Genomic DNA, 17,474 nt, shown 5'->3' with positions numbered 1-17,474 from the left:
GGAGGAAAATGACAATTGCATGTTACTTGGCAATTTCTCTGATCTGTGCTGGACAATATAAGGTAGATGTCTTCCTCGAGTCTACACTATTATGAATTATCCTCGAGATGCTCATTCTTAGATCTCTAGATCATACAACGGAATGGATCTTATGAGCGAATCAGCTGATTCTCGAAGGTTGATGTCATCCTGTCACTGTGGAAGGAGAATGTGTTCCTTGGATCTACACTGCATATTTTTCATCGATATCTGTGAGATGCAGATCTTTATATTATCCAATGGAGTAGATATTAGGGAGGACAAAAACATTTTCCTTGTTTCCTTTACTGCTCTCGGGGACCAGCTGAGCTGTCTTGTTCAACTCAAACAAAAAAGAAATAATTTATTGGCCCTAGTCTACACCGTTTATATTGCTCACAATATAGTTTTCGAGGAAAATTGGACGGTTTAGATCCCAGGACGACAGAGCTACACAGTGTGTTCTAAGGTGGATACTATTATCTTTACCTACATATATAATGACACCTGTAACGTTTGGACGTTGCCTCAGTATTGATTCAGAATGAAATTACCAAAATAACCTCAATTTTGTGGTAGAATGGGTGGGAAAACCCCACCTCCCACTCAACTACCCAACCATTTTATCGGTTTGACTTTGCTCTGGTTAGTAGAACCCTGGTTAGGTTAGGTTGGGCCAGATTCAATTGGGCTCACTATCGGGTTAGATCAACCCGAATACCTTATTCGACCAAACGATCTCACGAGTTTCACGCGGTTCAACCTAGTGGTGTGCCAATTGATTGGAATTGGACCATGGTTGATTCTGGTTTCAATTCCAATATGACATCACATCGCAATGTTTGGATCAAATGATAATTCTAGCCCGTGCGACTTAACAGTACAATTATAATATTAAAAATTTTAAAAGATAAATGTTGGAACATGTTTTTCAAGACAAAAATTATATAGAAAAAATGGACGATTAACATGTAGACAACGGACTGGGATCGTATTTGGGTTTTGGCTCGATCCATAGATGATGGTCTTGTTCAAGGCACGTGCAACGTCCACACATCACACACATTAGATAATTAAAATAAATATAAACATAAAATCCTATGATTGAAAGTAATTGTAGAGATAAATATATATTGGTTTATGACCCTAACTTGAATTTTTTTGGAGTGTCTTGTAGTTGAGGGTGTGGAGGCCACCCCCATGACAGGAGTTCAAGGGTCGATAAGCCCTTGAAGTTCCTCCAAAATTATGGGTTGAAGGCCCAAATTTGAATTTTTGGGAACGTCCAAACAACTTTTGAGAGCACTTTCGTAATTAAAAATCGTGTGCTTTGTCCTAGGAAGTTGTATTATATTTTCGTAGTTTTCATTAATAAAGAATTATCATCGCCATTAATGTACATAGATAATTTTGTCGAATCACTTAAATCTCCGTATTATTTATTTCTCCTATTTTTACCTTTGTAATATATTAATCTTGATCGATCGAAGGAATTGTTAAAATTCAACACCAGCCCAATTGGGAAAAACTCACATTTATTGTCCAAACCCAATGGCAATTTAGAGTCCAATTTCTAGAATCTTTTAAAGAAAACTCTATATGTTTTAAATAAAAGAATAGTAGAAAATTCTAGAATAGTAGATATTTTAGTGGAAAGATTTAGATGATAAATTATAACATTAGATTAAAAGTGTGTAAATACAATCATAATCATTAGTTAAAGAAGTGCTTCTAGTATAAATAAGGGTGAGTTGTCTCATTTTGTAATAAGTTATGAGAAAAATCAAGTAGTAGTAAAACAATAAATAATAGGTCTTGAGAAGTTGTAGAAAGTGTGGGTATTTGTAAAATTTGTGTTTTTTTTTTTTTTTAAAGAGTGTTATTTTCTTCTTCAAATTGTGAGTGATATTTTTTATTAAGGGTATAGTACAAGTAATTGGTTTACTTGTTTATAGCCAATATTTGAACATTTAGAGTTGAGTACTCTACATTTTTCTCAACAATTGGTATCAGAGTCAGACGGTCAATGATTGATTTTGATGGAGTTATCTTGAGTCATGAGGAGTTTACTACTCTACAGGATCGTTAGTCAATCTTTTTCGATATAGTCGAAGTTTTGTCGACACGATAGGTGACCTTCAAGTAGTTAGAGGAATCAAGAAGCTCAACAACCAAAATTACAACACATGGGCAACATGCGTGGAGTCCTACCTACAAGGTTAAAACCTTTGAGAGATTGTAGGCAGTAGTGAAGTTACACAACTAGCAGCAGAAGATGCCAATGATATCTTACAAAAATGGAAGATTAAAGTAGGCAAGTCGATGTTTACTTTAAAGACCATGATTGAAGAAAAATGTTGGAGTATATTCAGGATGTCAAAACACTGAAAAAAGCATGGGATACTTTCGTTACATTCTTTTCAAAGAAGAACGATATAAAGCTACAACTTTTCGAGAATGAGTTGTTATCAATGGCGCAATGCGACATGACGATTGCTCAATACTTTTACAAGGTGAAGTCGATATGCCACGAAATTTCAGAGTTAGATCCAGATGCTGCTATTAGGAAAATCATGATAAAAATAATAATTATCCATGGTTTGCAACCCGAATATTGAGGCTTTGTTGTTGCAGTACAAGGATGGCCGACACAACCATCACTTGTTGAGTTTGAAAATTTGCTTGTTGGTCAAGAAGTTTTGGCTAAGCAAATGGGAGGAGTCTTGTTGAAGGGTGAAGAAGAAGCACTATACACAAACAAAAGCAAATGCAACTTCAAGCAGCACGTCAGAGGCGAATCTAAAATGAATGGTGACAAGGTAAAATGTCATCAAAGAGAGGGAGGCTCTCGTCTAGGGGGAGTTTCAAAGAATCGCGGTAATAATAGAAGATTCAATGGCAATTATTATAATTGCGGGAAGAAATGTCATATGATAAAAGACTGTTGGTCCAAGAAAGAGCATGCTGAGAGTAATGTTGCTACTTTTGATTATAAAGAGAAAATCGAAGATGATTAGGATGCTGAAACGTTGTTTGTAAAAGAAGAAGAAGAAATAACTCTTACAGCTACATTTGAACAAATTAACTACAAAAATGATTGAATCGTAGACTCGGGGTGCTCAAATCATATGATAGGTGATAAACAGAAGTTACAAAACCTGTCTGAGTAGAATGGAAGTCGTGTGGTGGTGACGGCCGATAACTCAATGTTACCAATAGCTCATATCGGTAAGACGATAGTCACACCTTGTTATATTTCTAACCAAGTGTCACTTCAAGATGTCTATCATGTTCCAAGAATGAAGAAAAATTTATTATCCGTAGCTCAACTAACATCATCAGGATATTATGTCTTGTTTGGTCCCCAAGAAGTAAAGGTGTATCGTGACCTCAAAATCTCATAAAAGTCAACAATGGAGAGATGACGATTGGAGTTAATTTATGTAATGTCAGCAGAGTTTACATATGTAGATAAGATAAGAAGGAACGAGACAACAGATTTGTGGCACATACGGTTGAGTCATGTTAGCTATTCCAAGCTAAGTGTGATGGTAAAAAAGTCAATGCTTAAGGGACTTCCTCAGCTTGATGTAAGAACAGACACGATCTGTGCAGGATGCCAATATGGTAAAGCACATCAATTGTCATATGAGAAATTGAAGTTTAAAGCAAAGGAACCTTTAAAGTTAGTTCACTCTAATGTGTTCGGGCCAATTAAGCAACCATCGGTTGGCGGAATGCGGTACATGGTGACTTTCATTGATGATTTCACTAGGTTTGTGTGGGTTTTTTCTTATGAAAGAAAAATCTAAAATATTCTCAAAGTTTAAAGAGTTCAAAAAGATAGTTGAAGGAAAAAAAGATTCATTACTTATGCATAGACAACAGGGGAGAATATAATTCGGGCGAGTTTTTTTTATACTTACTAGAATGCAAAATTCTTCATCAGTATACATATGCCAATACACCACAACAGAATGGTGTAGCAGAGAGAAAGAATTGGCATCTTACAAAAATTTGTCGGAGTATCTTACGTGCGAATAATGTACCTAGAAGGTTTTGGGCCGAATCTATGAGAACAGTAGCCCATGTGATCAACAAACTTCCTCAACCAAGGTTAGAGTTTGTTTCACCCTTTGAGAAACTGTGGGAAATAAAATCTACACTTAGCTACTTTCGAGTATTCAAATGTGTATGATACATATTTGTTCCTGATCATTTACGTAGCAAGTTTGACAAGAAAGCAGTTAAATGTATCTTTATAGGATACAACAATCAGAGAAAGGGGTAAAAATGTTGTGATCCTACAACTGGAAGATGTTATACATCGCGAGATGTAGTATTCGACGAAGCATCTTTTGATGGTTCTCAAGAAAAGATGTATTGCCAGACTCAAGAGAATCCGAAGACAAGCTACAACAAAAGATGGATGAGCACACTGTCAAAATTCAACCAAGTTCAAATGAAGTCGGAGATTTGCATGACAGTGATGGTGATCAAGAGTTGGCTCAAAATCCTTCGAAAACTGGTATGTATCAACAATCAGATCATTTTGATGAAGCAGAAGTATCAACTCCATAATCACGACTGAGAAGGTCAACTAGAATTCGCAAACCAAATCCCAAATATGCCAATGCAGCTATAACTGAAGAAACAACTATTAAAGAACCTGAGATATTTAAAGAAGCATCGCAAAGATATGAGTAGATTAAAGCTATGAAAGAGATAATGTTCTTCAAGAAGAAATTGAAATGAGAAAAATCAAAACAGATGATCTAATTGCGAAAGGATTGGGTACTGGCAAGTTCGAAAATCTTCGTTATCAACTTGGCATAATGCAAAGAGTGAGAGCTGGTGTTAAAGGAGAGTGTTAAAATTCAATACTAGTCCAAGTGGGGAAAGCCCACATTTATTGTCCATGCCCAGTGGTAATTTAGATCCCAATTTCTAGAATCTTCCTAGAGAAAACTCTAGATGTTTTTAGATAAGAGAAAAGTAGAAAATTCTAAAATAATAGATATTTTGGTGAAAAGATTTAGATGACAAATTGTAACTATTGATAAAAAGCTGATTGGCACAATCTTAGTCATTGGTTAAGGAGGTGCTTCGAGTATAAATAGGGGTGAGTTGTCTCATTTTGTAATAAGTTGTGAGAAAAATTAAATAGTAGTAAAACAACAAGTAAGAGGTCTTGAGAGGTTGTAGAAAGTGTGAGTATTTGTAAAAGTTGTGATTTTTACTTTAAAAAAATATTATTTTCTTCTTTAAATTGTATGTGGTATTTTTTATTGAGGATATAGTACAAATAATTGATTTACTTGTTTATATCAAATATTTGAACATTTAGAGTTGAGTACTCTAGATTTCCCTTAACAAGAATCTTTTTTGCAACAATATCATGGGTATCTGTATTATATAGAAACGCATAAAATCCCAACACAAGATGTTATACATTTATGGTGAGGATCATCTCTATATGTATGAAAAAGTATAATTAAAATTCTTGAAAAATGTTGTATCTTCACAGTTTGATTTATCGAACTCAGAGACAAAATTCAAGAAGTACGAGTAGATGGATTCTCAAATTGATTAGTCGTTGGTTATATAATACAAATACATTATAAATCATACATGAAGTCAAGAACTATTTGCTTACAGATACCAGTTAATAATTCGTTCTAGTAGGACATAATAACACATGTTTAAAATCAATAATATAGCGTTTTAAATTGGATCGGATCCAAATCCAAAGATATTGGATTGAGACAGCTGTAGGTGCTGTAAATCCTTCGACTTGTCTTAATGGGGTGGATAGAAACAAGGGTGCACAGACTCGAGAACACCACCCGGTCATAGTAATTTATGGCCAATTATCGACAACTCTTTGACCAAATAAATTCGCATTGAGAATCTTTTTTTAATCCAAAGAAATAAAAATAAAAAAATACACCAAAGTAACAGCTTTATTGTCAAAATTACTCAACTAATGTTGTTATTTGTGATTGAAAATAATTTTTCTTCAAATATAAAATTGCAAAAGTGTGGTAAGGGTGAGCAAGTGAAGTGTGGGTTAGGCACACGTCACGGGTTTGATTCTCCTCTTAGGTTTTTTTCATGATTTAACTGGGGGACCATGGTAGTGGATTGCTGTGGTAGTCCTTTCCGAGATTAGTTGCGGTGCGTGCAAAGTGACCCGGACACTCGATTAATAACAAAAAAAAAAAAAATTGCAATAGTAGTTATCTTTCGTACAATTATTGATCATTTTTACAATAATATTGGCATGCTTGAGAGTTTAATACTTGGTCTTGGTTTATCATTTATATTTTTATTTAAAAAAATAATAATAGTCAAACTCTTAAAACCAATGATTAAATTTTAAATTATAGAGAGTCCCCTCTATTTGCACAGAACAGATGACTAATTGCACCCACCTCGACCACATTTTACATTTTAGAGTGGAATGTATAAAAGAAAGTGGGTGCAATTAGCCAGAAGGTGTGTGCAAATAAAATGGCCTATATAGCAAAGCATGTCACGTCATGTTAAGATTTTAGACAGTATCATGCACAAGTCGTGGAAATTTTTATTAAAATTTAATGTTTATTTACAACCGTCCAAAGTGTTTTGGAATTTTTTTTTTTTTAAATTCTCTTTTTTGGATGCTTTATTTTTGTTATACGTAACCAAAACCTTGCACTAGAAAGAAGACAACTACATCGCTATCTCATGGTCCAATTCAATAATTCCATAATTTCTTCTACTTCTTTTTTTTTTTCTTACCCTTTAAAGTTAAAAAAGTAGTCGTGCTAGAGCAACAATTTTTTTTTTTTTTTTGGGGGGGGGGGGGGGGGACATCATGAGGTATATTTATGACATGGAAGTGTATAGGAGGGGGGGGGGGAGACATCATGAGGTATATTTATGACATGGAAGTGTATAGGAATCATAGATGCTTTTCATTGAGATCGAGTGATGTCCTCCACAATGTACTTCGGCATTATTCAAAAAATAAAACATGAGTTCCAAGATTTCTTGGCGCAAAGCCTTGGTATGAATAAGATCATTGAATTTCGATAAGAGATGACCGTGAACTATTTAAAATCAATTTCATTGAGTGACAGCTTGTCAACTCCTTTAGGACATCCCAAAAGACATAAGAGCCTTGTAGTACCAAAATCAGTAAGTTCGTTCTATTTTCTTATTTAGATTTATTAATTTTGGTTGGGATATTGATTCTAAAATATCATAAAAATTGAGTTATTATTTAGTTATCTCTTATTATTTTAGCTTTAAAAATTGGAAATGCTGGAGTGGCATTACAATTGACATTGATTCACACATGGCTGATGTGGATGTGTGTATGGAGCCATAGATACCTTTCATTGAGATTAGTGAAAATCATCTATGGTTCTGTCATATGTTTGCACTTCCGTGTCAGTAATGTGCGAATCGACGGCATTTTTAGTGTCACTCTAGCACGACTTTTAAAAATTTTCATTACAATCATGAATATTTGGCTCTGTGTGCACCTCCATGTCAGTAATGTGTGAATCGACAGCAATTTTAGTGTGACTTTAACACGACTTTTAAAAAATTTCATTACAATCATGTATATTTGGCTCTACGTGCACCTCCACGTTGGCAATGTGTGAATCGATGTCAATTTTAATGTCACTCCAGCACAACTCTTAAAAAATTCCACTACAATCATGAATATTTGGGTTATCCTTGTGCTTTTAAACTGATGTAAATGCAATTGTCAAAAACGTTAGGGGATCAATACAAAATTATACCAAGCCAAAGGGGGTGAAAGTGTAATTTACCCTATATTTTGTTTAGAGATTTCTATATTTTGGGACTGACTAGTTGCCCACCACTAGTTGCTTGTTGCACATGAACCTTTAAAAATAACTTTTTTTTAACATTAATCTCTATGTTAACCTACTAAATGCACTTCATTATGGTAACCTAAGGTAAATGGCTTATTCACCTTCCCGTGGCTTCATTTTCTCAAATCTATAAGTGGTAAATATGCTTACTATAAGACCAATAATTTCTTATAAAACTTATTGAATCAACAATAATTTTGTGGGCATGATTGAAGAACAAAGGAGTGCAATATTTTTCTTTATTATTTTGGAAGGGCAATAATCCAAAATGAGGTGCAAAGGAAAATTTTCAAGTGGTGGAGTGCAATTGGTAGTGAGTGGTGTGCAACTTATAGGTGCATTTGATGTATTAGTTAAGTTCATATTTGCTTGTCATTCCATGTGTATCATGTGCTATCTAAGGGGGATGCAATTAAGCTTATTTGCACAAAGACTGAAACATTTCACCAATTAAAAATCAATTTGTCCGAAGATATGGAGCCAAACCTATTGTAGAAGCATAACCAAGTGGCACAAAACTTTATCCTAAGGATTTGAGGTCAAGTTAAATGAATCATGTTCCTCTAGTCCACCATGTCTAGAGCCACGTCTTTTGTTATTGAAAGCGTGCTTATATTCACTTACACTATCTGAATTCACGTTCACATTGAAATCATTTTCTAATGTTTTATTCGCAAAACTTGATTTTCACCTATTATGTCTAGAGCCACGTCTTTTGTTATGGAAAGTGTGTTCATATTCACTTTCACTATCTTAATCCACGTTCACATTGAAATCAAACCATTTTTTAACGTTTTATTTGTAAATCTTGATTTTCACCTTGAAGGATACTTGCATTTCTCCCTTTTCTTGGGACTTTTCAGTTCCATTGTTTCTCTTTAAGTTTTTCCAAAACTTAGTGCAGGAAATTTTTAAGGCATTCTAGGGTTTGAGTCTGTCTTAACAGCTATTTGGACATTTTGGAAGCCTTCTTGAAATCTTTTATCTACAATAACTTTTGGAAGCTTACATATAAACTTCAGAGCACATGTCATTGATTTTGAGTTTGGTTCTAAGGTCCTACTATATACATGTTTTTTTTTTGGACAATTTTTATCTCCTATTTTATTTATATACATTAAGGGTGTGTATAATATAACAAAGAAAGTGTTTTTTTGTTTTTTGTTTTTTGTTTTTGTTTTTGTGGAGAAATCAATTTTCTTGAAAAGTAATCCTGTGAAATGGATTTCTTGATAAAATGTTTGCATAGCACCTAAGAAAAATGTCAAAAAGAGAGTTGTTTTTTTGTTTCTTCTTATGGAGTCTTGCATCCCCAGAATTACTTTTGTAGTTTGGTTTCCCTAAGTTGTGTGAAGTACTTAATTATGTTATTTTCCTTAATCTAAAAAGTTCAAATTCATTTTTTTTTTCTATCCTTCAATTTTGGTATTTAATTTCTTTTTATAGGATTAAGGAAAAGTGTTTCGATATCGATAGAACAACCACGATAGAAGGGTAGACTCGTGAAGACACGACTTACTTCAAGATTCATTTTAAAAAATCTAAGTAAAAATTAGGAAGTTAAAAGGGAATCACATACAAGGGACTAGGAGCAAAGATAAGTAAAAATAGGGAGAGCAATAGATTATATTTCTTGGGCTTGAATTTGTAGTAAATGGACCTTTCTTTGTAAAAAAAAAAAAAAATCGAAGAAATAAATTTATATACAAAATATTCCCTTCTAATCTCATCATTCAAACTCCTATAATCCCCTTTTAATCCATATTTGATAGTAAGAACTACAACTTTCAACCCAAAACAACAGCTTCTTAGTCTACAAAAAATTTGAACCCGAGTTGCTGCCTATTTCTTTCCACAGCTTCGTGTATATATATATATATCGCTTTGATAAGAAGGAATGTGTATCTGTTGTTCAACGAATGGAGTTGGATCTGATGCATTTATCTCTATTGGTGTTGGAAGTTTATAAACTTGATGCAATAAGAGTACATGAATGCCAAGAAGACTGTGAAACCAACTAAAACTCCAGTGACAACCTTCATGAAATTACTGCCGAACCCAAAGTGGTTTTCAATGTAAAATTTAATACTTTGATCTTCTGATCCAGGTATCTTGATCATGTCGTCAATGTCTCCATATTGTGACACTATTTACCCGTACACTGTCCACGCCACCGGGCAAATCCAATAATACCAGACCCACCACTTGGGAATTCTCTGCAAATATAGTAAGATTATACAACCAATTAGGCCACAAATGCATAAATTCTAATGTTTCACAAAGAAAGTTGTGAAAACATGTTGGTTAGTTTCATGGAGACGATGAACTTCCTGGTCTAGGGATATAGAAGCCCGAGAAGAGGTTGAAGAGTTTGTAGAAAGCAGCGGCCAAGATAGATGCAAGTTGGTGATTTGGTGTTATGGAGACAGTCATCATTCCATAGTAAGTGAAGTATAGGAAGGAAAAGAAGATGAGAAAGAACCATAAGAATTTCACGACTGTCCATTGGAAGCTCATCATTGAATATATGAGAATCGTGTAATACGTAGTTTAGAAAAATACATACGGTATTTCAGTTGCCACCTACATTGCACCAATTAACATTAGCTTTCATTATCTATATTACTCTGTGCAATAGCACATGGTAAGGCTAAATACATCCCGGCCGCTCTTTCTTGACAAAACACTGTTCTTTCAACCACAACGATTGGTTGCATGGTTGAGCTGCTGTTGATACGAACAAACAGGACAGCAGTAACATGGCTCCAATTACGATCATCAGATCATTTGAGGACTCTCTGAATCATAGACAACTACATTGTTTTAGATCAAATTATATTGAAAGTGAAGATTGATCTTTTATTGACTATTGAGCTAAAATTGAAACTGACCTCTTAGTGTCAACCTTCCAAAAAAATTGTCCTGAGGAAGAGAGCGGCAACTATGGTGTAGCAGTTTCTAACGGGGTTGTAATCGGGGCTTCTCCAATAAGTCCACCTTTGCTTCCAAAGGCAAGATTTAAATTGCCCCCATGTTGATTGAGAGTATTGTGTAGGGAAATAGAGATCTTTCGCTCGTGTGGCTGGGGTGCTCAGTTCCTTAACAAGTGCCTTGTTTGGCCTAGTTATGATGAAACCTTACCATTTACCAACTCAAATCGATAAAATTTACTTATGGCAAATGATTTAGAGTAATTTTCGTTAAGTAATTTACATAATGAAAATTACTCTCAACTCCAATTAATGAAAATTTACTTCGAAGATATCGATGCTAGGTTGATGAATCGTGCAGACAACTGTTGTTCCAGTATAAACGGTGCTCCTCACAGTCCTCATGACAATGGCAGCTGCCCTTGCATCAAGACCCGATGTCGGTTCATCCATGAAAATGATTGAAGGATTAGCGACAAGTTCCACAGCTATCGTTAACCTCTTTCTTTGTTTGGTTGATAGCCCCGTAAGCCCTGGAAGACCCACTATTGCATCTTTAAGGTAATCAAGCTCTACTAGTTACCTCACTTCATCAACAAATATCTGAAAAACACTCATCTCTCAGTTTCAAAGTGCTTAATAGTAAGAAACATAGAGAATCATCACTATTATATTTATAACATCTTTTCTTCTTTGCTGACTTCCTTAGGAAGACGAAGTAAGGTCGAGTAGATCAAAGATTCTTTAATAGTGACATGCGGCGAGTGGATATCGTTCTGTTCACAGTAGCCTGAAATTCTTGCAAAGGTTTATTGGATTTTTCGATGTATCCTCCTGTCCTTCTTCCTGCAAGAACATCCATACGCGTTGTTTTTCCTGCTCCGCTGACTCCCATCAATGCTGTTAGAACTCCCGGCCTGAAGGACCCCGTCACTTCCTTTAGTAATTGGAGTCTGTCCTCAGCCACCCCTTGAGCCTTCATTTCCTGTTAAATTCCAGTAAAATTTTCTTTAGTCCTTCGTACAAATATTTACACGAATAAAAGTGTAGCAAGATTCAAGATCGAATTAACCATGAAAGGAGAAAGAAAATGAAAGTCGAAAAGAGAAATTTACTGGAGGCATGTTGACATAGTAATTTAAGTCATTAAATGACATGGATAGAGGCATAAACGGAAGAATCATTCCCCGCCTTGCAACAACACCATTTGCCGTCTCTTTGTTTAGTCCATTTGAATTGCTGCGACTGCTAAGGACTGTCATCTCCCCTATATGATTCCGACTCCATTCAGGAATTTCGTCATTGAGTACATATTTTGGCCATTCAGACAAGATTGAAAATAGATACATTGTCATAATTCTTACTAGTTTTGTTTCCTTCGGCAGATGATAAAGATCGAGGGAGGGTATCTCTCTTCAACCTTGATGTTTCGAGCCTTGTTTCTTCCCTCGTTTCTTCTTGATAGGCCTTTATCTCATTCGCCGCTTATTCAGATATAATTGCTTGTGGCTTTCCAATAGCTATTATATAAGTTGAAAATAAAAGTATAAGTTAATGGTTTATGCTCCAACTCAAAGAATTATGGAAAAAATGTAGAATTTCAAGTTTTATTAAATTGTAAAGAAGAAACTATAGTTCCATGTAGATCAAGAAATAAAATCGATACTTTCGATTTAGGTACGAGTGCAAGAGTGAAGAGGACATTAAAGAGCACAGTGAAACCCAAAAGGGCCATGGACCCAATCCAAAACCAGTAACTCCTTGGGAAGACTTCAAGATTCTCTAGCACTGCAACACCCAACCTTGTAACATTATCCGATGCCTGTAAATTCAATTGAAGTCTTGTCAGAAACTCAATTCCAATACACAAACAACATCTATGCTAGAATGTATTGCAAAAAGACAGGGTCACTCTGTTTCATTTTACGACGATGGTACGAAAGTTTGTCGTGAATTAAAAATGGATAAAAAGAAATTGTAAATGAAATGTATCGATTGGTTCATCCACCTTGGAGCAAACTTCTCATTAACAGAAATGACATTGAAACCATACGATAGGGATGAAATCCAATAAGCCCATATCCACCATTTTCGAATTTTCCTTATTTGCGAATAAAAATACAAATTGTGATGATTGAGAGCATAAATTGATTATAAATTTTGTTGAGTTACAAAATATTATGGTAACTAACCTCGAGGGAGGAGGATACCACCAAGCAAGAACAACATGAGAAGAGTGAGAGATCCACCAGTGTTGGCAATGATCATGGTCGTGCATACACCAGCACTGAGCCTAAAGATCCCGGCAGCCATTTGTTGGATAAAAAATCTAAACAAAAACTGCTTGAAAAACCTGAAAAAAGGGGAACACCATAGAGAGCATAAGTCTCATTTTTGGAAAAAAAAAAAAGAAAAAGAAATCTACACCCCAAAGAGAAGAATCTTTATTGAATTTAAGTAACAAGAGCAATGTGTTTTAAAACTCAAAACCCATTGCTCAAAAGGCTCATATCTCACTCGAAAATCTATATATCCATGAAGATCCCTTGTCTAAGTCAGAAAAAAAATGCTACAAACTTAAGACATACAGATTTACTAAAATTCAGATATAGAAGGAGATTAACTTCAACCCCTAGAATCACAGATTCTCTCCATGATGATTAACACTACTAAGCCAAAAAGGAAGTTTGTCTAAAAATTAAGATGAATATAATGGAAACATCTGTGGGTTTTCTGCCCACGAAGTCCATAAATAAGAGGCAAGAACCAGAGATAGAGAGAGTGAAACGAGCTATTAGCTATTTCGATAGCTTGTTTTTGACTTGAGCGTTGGTGTGCAATGGGCAGGTACAATGGAGATCGATAGGTAAGACACCAATTCATGGAAAAAATCTCAAGGTGTGAGGAAACAAAAAAAATTACCTACTAACTTCTGGCACAAATCCAGTGATGTAATACTACATGATCATCCAAACTAGCGACTCGAGGACTGAAATTGGGATCCTAAGTAAGAAGTTCGGGAGTGTGAAAGTCCAAGCTATATAGAAGAGGAGGTCTCTTTGCTTATAAAACACGGGAAGCCTTATAATGGTTAACGCAATCTCAGAGGAAACCATTGAACATGCTGATGATCATGGCGAAGAGAAGCGCACCGATGTAAAGTGCACCATCTACTTCAGTCCTAGTGTGCATTTCAGTCTTCAAGAACAATGTGGATATGATGATGGCGACCATGATGATCTGAACGTTCTTGAAGATGTAGACAAATGAGTTTCTCTTGATGATGGGCCACTCTTTAGTGAAATTAGCCTTAAGGAGTTCCATTGGAGGGATTGAGTATTTGTTGAAGACTAGAGCCGCTTTGTGGCTTTTGCTCTTGTCATATGGGATGGATAGCTCGTTCTCAAGGTGTAGTCCGACATGGAATTTCTTGAACCGGTTTGCAAACTTTGTGGCCAATATGTAACGGTATGGTTCGCTCCTCTCTGCCCTATATTGCTCTTGATCCTTCCTTGAAGTCACCTGGAACAAATTCACAGTTCTGGACCGTTAAGTTGGTTATGATTTCATGAATAATGCTTCATAAAATAATGTTGGGCCTAATCATACAGCCCAAGTCCAGCCCAATAACAGAAGCCAAATTAAAGCCCATGGGTCAACAGATGATCAAGCTCATCAAAGGCTTTAGAGGTATGATTTGGTACATTATGATCTACAAATAGTGAAATAGCGGTGCATTTCTTCTCAGGACATCGGAAACGACAGTTCTCAAAGAACTCCAGGACATGATCTCGTCCATGAATCAGAGAGGAGGATGATGTCATCGAAAAGATCGGTCGAACTATCGAGGCCCATTGATATCTCATCCATGAACAGTTTCTTTGTAGGCCCAACTACCATCTCTCCTGCATAAATAAAATGATTTATTTCGGTACAAGGCCCACGTGATGATTACTCATCATATAAAAGATATCACTTTCACTTAAAAAGGGCCTTAATGTGGGCTTGGCCTGGTCCCTTCATAAATCGGGTTTTTGTAGTATTGTCAGATCCATTTAGTTATTGGGCTAAGCCCGATTCATGTTAAGGGTCGAGGACGAACTTGTGGAAGTGTGGAAGAGGTGCAACGGTTTGATGATTTTGACCATAAACATTAGTAAAAGAAGGCTTTGATTGTTGACTGTGAAAAACAATGTCAAAAAAAAACATTTGTGATTCACTAAGTAGACAAAGATTTGTTTTGAAAAGATGCATTTGAGCCGCCGATTGAAGTTTGAAATTTTGAGTTTTTCTTCCTTTTCTTTGACCAAATAATCATTTCTCTACAACTCCATTTTCATTTTTTTCTCAATTTGATAACGAAATCAATTGAGAGGTCCCATATTTAAAAAGTAATTAATTAAGGTAAATTGATCTTGTAAAAGATAACATTTTAAGATCAAAATACATTTTTTACAAAATTCAAGAATAAGGAAAACCAATTGTATACTAAACAAAAGAAAATGAATTAGGGATACGAAAAAGTGATCAATCTTTTGACGAATTTACGATTCCGACTCACTGTTCATTTAATTACCAAAATGTGAACGATAACGAATTTGGAGTTTTTAAACCTGCAAAATTGTCACTTTAAAACTATCGAATTCATTATCGTTCTGAATTTTTTTTTAATGAAAACGTGATCATTCATGTTTTGGTAATTAAAATGAATAATTAGCCGGAATCGTAAATAACTCATTTTCAGCTCATGAAAATGGTAATTCACCTTTTTTTTTTTTTACCGCCTAATATTTCTCATTTCATTTCGTCTCCCGTGATAGTATCGTTACATGTATTGGGCCCATTATCTGCTCCATCATAAAACATAATAGCTTTATTTAATAACTATAAGAGTATTTTTCTTAATTTGATCCATGTCTAAGGTTTAAGCATATGGCCTTGCTTGTTTATGCAAAATCTCACAACTCAAAACTTTGCATTTGAGTTTACAAGAATTTTCGTCATTTTGCAGTTAAAATGCTTTGTAGTTATAAGCGTAAACTATTGCAAAACTTTTTGAGTGCTTGGTTGTAAAGGGAAACACACACACACACACACACACACACACACAAAAAATGGTTTATGGACTGGACGAAGCCCAGATTCAGGCCTGGTCCTCTGCCTACAACGACACCCGGTTATCAAAAACAATTTTATCCCAAGTAGAGTATATGCTGTTCAAATGACAAGTAAAAATAAATTAGACAAACTAGACATGAATATTTTAAAAATATTTACGAAAAAGTGATCAACTTTTGACGAATTTATGATTCTAGCACACTGTTCATTTAATTATCAAAACGTGAACGATAACGAATTTGGAGGTTTTTAAAGTGACTATTTCATTTTAAACCTGTGAAATGGTCACTTTGTTCTGAATTTTTTTTAACGAAAATGTGATTGTTCACGTTTTGATAATTAAAATGAACAATGAGCCAAAATCGTAAACAACTCATTTTCAGCTCACCAAATCGTAATTCACCCAATATTTTATCAAACCTATTTCAATTAGAGACCATTGATCAGAAATAATAAGAACAACGATTCTAATATGTAACTAAAATTGGAGAGAAATCATGAACAATTGTCCCAAAACTGAAATTGATATATATATATATATATATATATATATATATGGGTGACGTTCCTACGACCCTTATTACGACTTACATTGTGACACAATTTTTGTCTTATATGAGCAAAAAGGTTTGGAATGGGCTGATTTTTTGTGAGGATGATCTCTGTGATGAGGGGATCATCTTTGCAAAAAATCATCCCATTCCAAAACTTCTAACCCCATCAAAATTGATTTACAAAAATTGGATGGTCTAAAATTTTTCAACTTGTAAACATGGGGCTAGAAGTTTCATAATGAGCTAGTTTTTGGCAAGGATGATCTCCTCACCATGGAGATCATCCGCACAAAAAATCAGCCCATTCGAAATATTTTTGCCCATATAAGACAAAACACGATGTCGCAATGTGAGTTGTAATAAGGGTCGTAGGAACCCGACCCTATATATATAGGATCCCGTTCAGCAACAAACATTTTGGCAAAACATTTTTCAAAACATGGGTTAGAGGTTTTGGAATGGGCTGATTTTTGGTGAGGATGATCTCTACGGTGAGGAGATCATCCTCACCAAAAATCAGCCCATTCCAAAACTTATAGCCCCATGTTTACAAGTTGAAAAATCGTGGACCGACCATTTTTTGTAAACCATTTTTGATGGGTTAGAAGTTTTGGAATGGGCTGATTTTTGGTGATGATGATCTCCTCACCGTAGAGATCATCCTCGCCAAAAATCAGCCCATTCCAAAACCTCTAACCCATATTTTGAAAAATGTTTTGCCAAAATATTTGTTGCTGAACATTTCCCATATTTATATATATATAAATAGCACATGAAAAATTAAAACTTAATTTCTCAAAGTAAAAGTGGCTAAGAAAAATCAATGTCCTCCTCCCCCTCATCATCATTTAGATATTATTTCTTCCTGGATTTCACTCACAAACAAACAAATTTTCCTTGTCTCCTTGTTTGTTTGCTAACTGAAATTAGGGCATCAATGTGGTACCCGCTGAAGAGCCCCC

General features: G+C 35.1%; 1 pseudogene; it reads right to left on the bottom strand.

Annotated features, from left to right (window-relative positions):
• Window positions 1–9,856: 9,856 nt before the first annotated feature.
• Window positions 9,857–15,706, bottom strand: LOC147397184 (ABC transporter G family member 42-like; annotated as a pseudogene).
• Between the last annotated feature and the right edge of the window lie 1,768 nt (window positions 15,707–17,474).

The sequence above is a fragment of the Akebia trifoliata genome, chromosome 8 (assembly GCF_017979445.1).
Source record: "Akebia trifoliata isolate Shusen 1 chromosome 8, ASM1797944v1, whole genome shotgun sequence".
NCBI lineage: Eukaryota > Viridiplantae > Streptophyta > Magnoliopsida > Ranunculales > Lardizabalaceae > Akebia > Akebia trifoliata.
This window is presented reverse-complemented; position numbering and strand designations above follow the sequence as displayed.